We start from the raw sequence: 9,283 nt of genomic DNA, 5'->3' as shown, positions 1-9,283 counted from the left end.
ATTTATTGCAAGTTAGACAGTGTGCGGGAGTCCTTTTGCAACTTTTTGGTCTTCCCTCTCCAACGCACCTGTCTTTTTTAATAGATGTGCGAAGTGTTTCCTTTGTTGTAAACAAATGTCATGGACAAATGGGCTTTGGCTAAAGAGGCAATACTCCACTTGCTGGGAAGATCACTTCATTGTTACAGTAGAATACATAGTGCTTGCTGTGAAATGCTCAAGCTTCTTGAAAACAATATACTCTAGTTACAATGATGGAAGACACTAATGGACTGCAGAGACCTCATTGTAAAATCCTCTAACTGTTCCCCTCTCCATCACAAGACTGATTGGTTGTCTTGTGGTGCCTCTCTAAGCCTAAATCAACCTGTCAACCATCCAACAGAATACCACGCACAGGTGAACACGCGATATTAGAAACACATCAGTCAATATAATCGTGTCCTATATTCTCCTTCTTTAACATCATTCTTTCCCTCTGCTTCCACACCTCTGCGTTCATCTCTATTTCCTCTCTTCTCATGTCTCTCCATCTCTCAGCATGAAGCTCATCTATCCGAGGAGAACCCAAGTCCTTTCCTCCTGCTTGCATTTGAAGTCTTCTCTCTCTCTGCCTTGTCATCGTGAGTTTCGCAGCCACATGCCTTCTGCTTGGCTTTCGCTCAGTTGCTGAATCATCGCTTTGATTCCCTTCTTTCTGTCTGTTTCCCTCCATCATCCGCCAGCTCTCAGTCCCCAGCCGCTGATCCAAGAAAAAGTTGCTGCTTCTCTGTGCTTGCTTATGTAATTCCAACTTATTTATATGTTATATTATGTAATGTTTTTGCTGCAGTGGCAAACAATATCCCTGCCAGTAAGGTTTTATGCGGTGATGAATCATGTGGACCAAACAGTCCTCACTACTAATGAGTAATCAGCAGTGCTTGTTATGACCATGAGGGCATCCCTTAGCGTTAGAACTGCACTGAGCTAGCTCTCTTGGCCCTCCCTATCTTGATTAAGCTTAATAGTATGCAGCCAGCATTTGAGCAAAGCTCATTTAGCAGCAGAGATTTTGCTTTCATTTCCCTAATTGTTGGCTTTGCATTAGCATTTAAATACAACAGATGTCTGATTTAGAGTTACATCTGCAGTCTTGGTGTTTCTGTGTATGTTGATGCAGCACCTTCTGTTCAGTTTAGATGCCTAAACTGGATTTAGTAGACTTCTGAGAAAATAACAAGTCTGAGAATATAACCTGATTATGTCATCAGGGTATATCAGCAACAGATTTATAACAAAGGCCTTATAAATTGGAGGGACGGGGTTCGAAAGACATGGTCGCTTTAAGCCAGGGTCCAAGGCCCTGACGAACCAAGCCAACAGTCGGTATCATTCAATGTTGGGCCGTCGGTGAGCATCTGTCGCCATAGTCTTTGTGGTGTGTCCCGCACTGTTGGCCATTGTCAGCCAACTGGCTGATTAAGCATCAGAGACGGCGGAACCCCTCCGCGAATGAGATCTCTCTGATTGGCAGTTCAGCTCAGCGCAAGAGAAGAGAACTGGAAGTGAGGAAAGTGAATGGACTGCACTTGCATAGTACTTTTCTAGTCTTCTGACCGCTCAAAGCGCTTTTACACAACATGTCACATTCACCCATTCACACACTGGTAGCCAAGGCTACCATACATGGTGCCACCTGCTACTGGAACTGCTCAACTGCTCTACCAGCCACAAGGGAGGTAGAACAAGGCTAAACAAATGGCTAAAGTCATGAGGGAGTGAGATCAAAACAAACTTGTTACATGAGGTAAAAATCTCTGTCTTTAGCCATTGAGCTCTTTAGCAGAAACATTTCCTGATGGTTTGTGTTAAAGGGAAATTCCGGTTTATTTCAACCTGTCTCCTATCGTCCTAAATTTGTTTCAAGTGACCAGTGACATAGAAATAATAGTTAGCATGTTAGCTGTTAGCCTAGATACAGCCGTAACGTCAGACCTGTTAAAACGTAAGTGAACGGGCATCCTTCAAGTGCAAAGTTAGTCCACTAAACAAGCTTTTTTTCCACAAAGACCGCCTCATATTGTTAGGATAAATGTCAGAGAACATATAGAAAATGACATGTAAACGTATTGTCTTACCTTACCGGTGTGCTGCCATGTTTGTTTACCATCTAGCTCTGCTTTCCAAAGCGCTGCTGAAATATCACGAGAACAAGCAGCGATCTCATAGCGTGCTTGAACAAGCAGCAGCAGCTGGAAGGCAGAACCGGACAGTAGCCTGAAAAGTTCATTCATTTATTTTATGAAAGATTTATAGAATAATGGCTGACTTTTTGCCAGACTTCGACTTTGTGGAGGAGGAATTTGATTTTGCAGAGTTTGATGGCTGCCCTTATTTATTTGAGCCAGAATACACTGACGAAGAGCTTTGTGAAATTGAAGAATGGAGGAGGAGAGAGAGAGGTGCAACAGGTAGAGGACAAGAGAGGAGGAATGGCTGCTGCAAGGCTGCGTAGCTCTGGAGATTGGTGGTGTACCTGTGAATGCTGTGCCCCAGTGCCCACAGAAGAGGAATGCCTCTGTTGCAAGGAATGGGATTGGTTGCAGCCTTATTTTCAAGGTCTGGATGTGACCGAGGACGAGACACCTCCACATGGAGTAGTATCCAGCTGGGCTTTATCTAGAGCTCGCGATATTTCGGCCGCGCTTTGGAAAGCAGAGCTAAATGGTAAACAAACATGGCAGCACACCGGTACGGTAAGACAACACGTTTACGTGTCGTTTTCTATATGTTCTCTGACATTTATCCTAACGATATGAGGCGGTCTTTGTGGAAAAAAAGCTTGTTTAGTGGACTAACTTTGCACTTGAAGGTATGCCCGTTCACATATGTTTTAACAGGTCTGACGCTATGGCTGTATCTAGGCTAACGGCTAACATGCTAACTATTATTTCTATGTTACTGGTCACTTGAAACAAATTTAGGACGATAGGAGACAGGTTGAAATAAACCGAAATTTCCCTTTAATGTTCACTGGTGAATGGTAAATATGATCTGTTCTTTCAGCATTGAATTGGGCTGTTAATGTGACAAGTGGCTAACTAGCATCAAGACAGTCTTCCCGTTACCCCTGTTGAGTGACTAATACAGATTACCGCCATCTGCTGGTGGAGAGAGTTATTTCCTCTCACACAGGTGTTGAACATACATGCTGGTTGGCCATCAGCTCTAATCTTTGTGTTTTGGCCAAGACACATGCAACGTGAGGTGTTGCAACAGTTGGCTTTCATCGATGCTAGTTCTCTGATGACAGTTTGGTGTGTTTGGGCCTTTTCTCTCTGCTGCAGATTTTGACCACTCTTTTTCTAGGACTACAACACACTTTGCAATTTTGGACTTCCCCAGACGTAAGGTGACAGTTGAAAAAGAAAAATCCTGAAAGACTAAAATATTCTTTAGTCCAAAATGTGCTCTCAGATCACCCTGTGTGACACTTCCACCAGCTGAATTAGAGAGTTGTTGACAAAAGACAGCCTATTTCAAATTTAGGACCACATTCTTACAATGAGACTGCCTCTACAGCCTACAGTTGCAGAATACACTGATACAGATATAAAAAAGTGGTGCTTGCAATGTCAGCTTGCAAGTTTTTAACATTGTAATAAGTTTGGTGATTCCCTGACTTTTGAACTAGCATCACCAGGGGGTACGGTGTTTCATTTATCCACTGAAATAATGAATTATCTACTCGATGGATTGGCACAAACTTTGGTACAGATATTCATGATTCCTAGACAATGAATCATCTGACTTTTTCTTTAGCGCCATCATGAAATTGGCATGTTTTACTTTTGGTGAAATATCTCAGCTGATATACATGTTCTCCTCAGGATGAGTTATCATAACTTTGCTCATCCCTTAAATTTCTGTCTGGCGCTATGATCAAAAATCAGTATCAGTACATAAATAAGAACCTTCATAATAAATACCAATGAGCTAAACATTGCATCACTGTATACATAATAATCAAATTAGCCTCTGCTGTATCAAGACTTCTAAGTAGGGTTCTTATAAAAAAGATCCTTCAGGCCCGGAAAGGCAATTACTTCTTGGGGCCTGAAGGATCTTTTTGCCCATTGGTATTTATTATGAAGGTTCCTATTTGTGTAATGATGCTGTTTTTTCATTTACCTCACAGCTTCAAGTTTTGGAAATGTATCTTCATGAAAATGCAGTTTAACTTTTAGGACTTTAAGCATTTATTTATAAGAACCTACCTATTAAATGTACGCACTTTGTGGTATGTTTATGATCATCACATGTTTGGTAATTATACATTCATACTGCATATGGGGAATGTGGTTGGTTGCATAGTCACAGCCACCTCATACTGAGGAGGGCTTCTCTTTGTCAGAAAACTGTTTGCCTGATGTAGGTCTAGTTACCAGATCGTCCCAATAAATTAATTTCTGTTGCAAGTTAAGCCCAGTATACACTGTGCGATTTTGGGCTGTCCCAGAAAAAAGACGACCAACGTGAAAGAAATGTGGCAATATCTTTGGTCGTGGCTCTAAAATGGTGGTCCTATGTCACACAGTGAGAGAGGTTAAATGATGGCTGTTGTCACTGTCACTGACCATCAAAGGCAGTCTAGGATAAAATTCTGACAGTGTCAGAAATTTGGGATGACCATCTCACTGCATGACTGCTGTTACGACCTACATCTAAACCTACAGAAATGCAGCAGGAAATGACATACTGGCCCTAAACCCAAACAAAGAGATGGATAACAGCTTGCCATGGAGGAAACACATGCTAAAAGAAATGTGTGGGATTCCAGCAAGGAGGAAAACCTTGTGGAGTTGTGGCAGCAGAGGCCTTGCCTGTATGCTGTGTCCTCCAGCTCTTATCATGACCGCATGAAGAAGGACGAAGCATGGAAGGAAATAGTGGTGGAGTTGCAGCTGCCAGGTGAGCAACTTAGCAGCTAGCAAACACACAGACACACCACAGTATATAGTGCCCACAAAACTATTTAATAATGTGACCCTCTATGCTGTGCTTCACAGTTGAAGAACTAATAACCTGTGCAGTATCCTTGTGCACTCAGGGCCGGATCTACTAAGATCCCAATTTGCGTGTACTAATTTGCCTGCGCAATCTAGAATTTTGCGTGTGGGACTGAACCACAGTTTGCGGGTGATTTAATAAGAGTGATTGCGTAAGTGACAACAGGTGCAAACGTGTTGGAGACACCCTATTTAAATGAGGGTTTGCCGTGTTTTATGGTTTGCAGCATGGCGAGTTTGGAGAGAAAGCGCAAAGTGAAATTCCACCCTATGGAATTAGGGGTGTTGGTAGATAAGGCCAATAAACACTTAAATGAGCTACAGCAAAGAAACCTGACTGTCTCACAAAGGAACGCTATATGGGAAGAAATCTGTGAAAAAGTAAATGCTGTTGGTAAAACGATGCAAACAGTGGATGAAGTGAAAAGAAGATATCAAGGCATCAGAAGAAGAACAAAAGAAAAACTGGCGTATAATAAAATGTCTGCAAATATAACAGGTGGGGGCACAGTAGATGAAATGCCTCTGGTGAGGTCGGCGTTCTCCTCCGGCATGGCATTATGCTCCAGCCCGTGTTGCTTGCTTCACGCGAGGGTGAAAAATGTGTTCTCTGCGTCTTCTTTCATCGTTTCGATGTCTCCTTCTTGCAACAATAACTGCAGCCATGTGTGCGCAATTACGCATACAAACCGTTTGCACCTCCCTTTGACACGTGTTAAATATAGACACATTTTCTGTTTGCAAAATTGCTTTCAGGTTTGATAAATCACTTTGCATGTGCTGAATTAATATATTTACATTTTCTCCTCCCAGCACACACACAGTTGTGTGTAAACGCCCCATATTGCATATTCATTGCAGCAAACATACTAACTGGATGCAGACGCACTATTTTGCACCTTTGAAAGACGCAACCCTTAGTGCGCACTGTTAGTAAATCAGTTTGTACATTTTTTGTGTGTGTGCAATGAGTTTGTACACATTTTTATACATGCAAGCCTTTAGTAGATCCGGCCCTCAGTATGGGAATCTGTTGCATCATACGTTGCCAGTGATTCAGTGTGCTGTCATCATCATACAGTCTGCATACATCAAACTTGATGTCATACCCATGTTTATTAGATCCATGTCGTACAGTGTAGCTCGGACTAAAATCTCACAGTCTATAGGAGGGTTTAGACAGTGTGCAGGAGTTAGTCTGCATATTGTGTCCTACTCATCTCTCCCCTACACACCTCCTATATTCTTTACACTGCATGTGTTATAATGCGTGTGTGTGTGTGTGTGTGTGTGTGTGTGTGTTTGTGTGGACAGAAAACAGGCTGAGTACCTGCTTAAGTGCCTGTGAGATGTGGAACAGAAGGGAACTGTGTCTGTGTGTGTATGAAAGATCAGGAGGGTGTATCCACAGGGTGTTGTCAGGTCGGGCCCGAGCTACAGCTACAGCTACAGCGTGTGTGTGTGTGTGTGTGTGTGTGTGTGTGTGAATTTGTGTATTTATGCTCCAGTTCCAGCTTAATTGGCCCAAATCTGCCATTCTGTGAGGCTGGTCCGTCGTCCCTCCATGTGGCCTCCTGGGAGAGAGGGAACATAAGTGACATATTAAACTAGCACTCTCTCACACACACACAGTCACACACACCTGCCCACTCGCCTTGCCTCCATCTGGGAGCAAAGCCAACAGACGTGCAAAGTAATTAGGTCAACTGTGAATTTTTTAATCCATTTTCTGGGGATATATTACACACACATACACACAGTCCTTCATGACATAACATTTTACTTGCATAAGTTTTTTCGACGATATGAATTTTACCTGATGCAGTTGTGACTGTATTAAAAGTGAATAGAAGTGATGGAGAGTGTGCAGGAATCTACGACTGCTGGGGGTCACTTTTTTGATCCTACATACCTGTCAGTGATACTTCAGGGCATACAATAACTTTGTCATAATTACTGCCACAAACACACACACACACACACACACACACACACACACACTGCAGTAGTTGTGTCTCTTCTTTCCTCTCACATACAAACACACATACATGTCTGCTGCAGTACATTTCAAACTTTTGTCCTCTACTTATTTCTTTGTCTCCACTGGATGAACGGATTGATCCGATCCTGCACGGATTCCCCTCCAGTGGAAATCTTCTCTGGAATATTCATATCAAACATCGGCTGTTCTCTCTTCCTCTCAGACTGTGACTCTGAACATCAGCTCAATGTCATACAAGCCTGAGAGAGGCTCCAGTACATCTGTAGCTGAATATTCTCCTTTACTTAAATCCCCACAGTGAGACGGCAACACGGGCTAGTTACTCTGAGCACAAGCTCCAGCTGTGTGCATGAGATAGTGTGTATGTATGTGTTTATGTGTCTTCAAGTGTATTCTCACATTTACACTGAAGCAAACAGAAAAGTCAGGGATTATGTTTGTGTGTTTTTTTATTTTGTTTTTGTCATGAATGCCCGCCTGCCTGCTGCACCAGCAGACATAACCGCAACAGAAATTCTCTATCCCGATTCAGACTCGTTCAATTATTCATACTGCTATTGCGGTGCTCTGGCACACAGAGGGGGTGGGGGGGGTGGGGGGTGGAGGAGGAGAGAGGCTGCGATGGAAGGGAGGGAGAGAGAGGGAGAAATAGAGTGAAAAGGAGGGGGGTATTGGTGATTCCAAAGAAAGGCAGCTTTAGAGATGGAATATGTATGTGTGCCCATGTGGCAGCATCTACTCTGTTTCACTGTCATCAGCCCTGTCCTGCTGAGCCTGTCTCTCATAACCTCAACCTATCTCCTGTTACTTTCTCCCCCTCTGTCTTTTGTCTGCCTCACTTTGCTCCATTTGATTTGTCTTTCTCTCTCAAGTCTTCTCATCCTTTTTTCCCTTCTCCTTTTCCAGCTTCTTTCCTGTTCACTTCATCTGTCACTCTCTATCTACTTTATTTACACATCTCTCCTCCACCTTCCTGCTCTGTGACACTGTATCTCCGCCCCTCCTCAGGGCCCTGATCACAAGACGGGACCCATCATTAGAGTGTTCAAAACTAAGGGAGAGCTGCAGTGTTAATCCCTCTCAGGCTGCAAACTCATCCAAGGACACTTTGTATTGCTCATACTGCTGGCCTTTGCTATGTGAAACAAGTCTAGGACCAATACTTGGCCCAAATCATTGTTTCAAACCTTTTGACCTGCTTGTCTCCAGGTGCCTAATTTTCTTTATTTTTTCTCTTGTGCTTTTACTTTTTATCCCCTCTGTGATCTTGTCCACAAGTGTATTTTTTCTCAATGCAGCAGACCACTGTCCCCCACCCCCCCTACCCTCCACCCCACACACACACACACACACACACTCACACACAAACACACACACTCCCTGGTTATGGAAATCACTGGCCTCCTCTGGTGGATGGCCCGTTTCTGTGAGATATAGGCTGTAACTGGCTCCCCAGAGAGAGAGAGAGAGAGAGAGAGAGAGAGAGAGAGAGAGAGAGAGAGAGAGAGGGAGAGGGAGGAGGCAGTGAGAACATGAGAGAGTGAGTAAAAAATTTCTGGGGAATGTGGGAGGCTGAGCACGCGGGAGGGCAAAATAAAGAAAAAGCATACGCCTGCTGAGTTGGGTTTACAGTGAGAGAAATAAAGATGATGAAGGAGGAGGATGAAATATGAAAGAGAAGACTGCAGGGAGAAAACAAGAGAGACGGGCTTATAAAGTGTGGAAGTAAAGAACACAGTACAGAGGAACATGTGTAGGAACCACCAGCAGTGTGATTCCTTAAACTGCACACTTCATGTTCACCTTGTAACACTGCAATTAATAACTGCTTTAAAGGGTTAAAAACAATTGCTTTATTATGGATTCATATGTATCACTTAGATTGCCAGAAAGCCGCTGAAAACGTGCCTCAATATCTTACATATTTCTGTAGCTTTAACATTAAATATTCATGACTAAATAAGCAACAAAAACAAAATGGAAGTCATATTTAGGTTTTTATTAATTGACAGACAGTCAACATGCAAAAAATATACTAAACAAGACTAGTTTAATCAAATTTGATTGGCAGTGGCTAAACAACGCACCAAATGTCACCAACAAACAGTTTGTTTCAATAACGTCGTCCCGACTCCTCACATACCATATGTTTAGTGCCCTTTGTGTCTACATATTACACACTAGGTATTTTCCTGCGTTTGTTGTTGACGTTCCAGGATGGCGTGTCAGT

Source organism: Epinephelus fuscoguttatus, linkage group LG3 (genome assembly GCF_011397635.1).
Source record: "Epinephelus fuscoguttatus linkage group LG3, E.fuscoguttatus.final_Chr_v1".
Classification (NCBI taxonomy): domain Eukaryota; kingdom Metazoa; phylum Chordata; class Actinopteri; order Perciformes; family Serranidae; genus Epinephelus; species Epinephelus fuscoguttatus.
Note: the sequence above shows the minus strand (reverse complement) of the source record.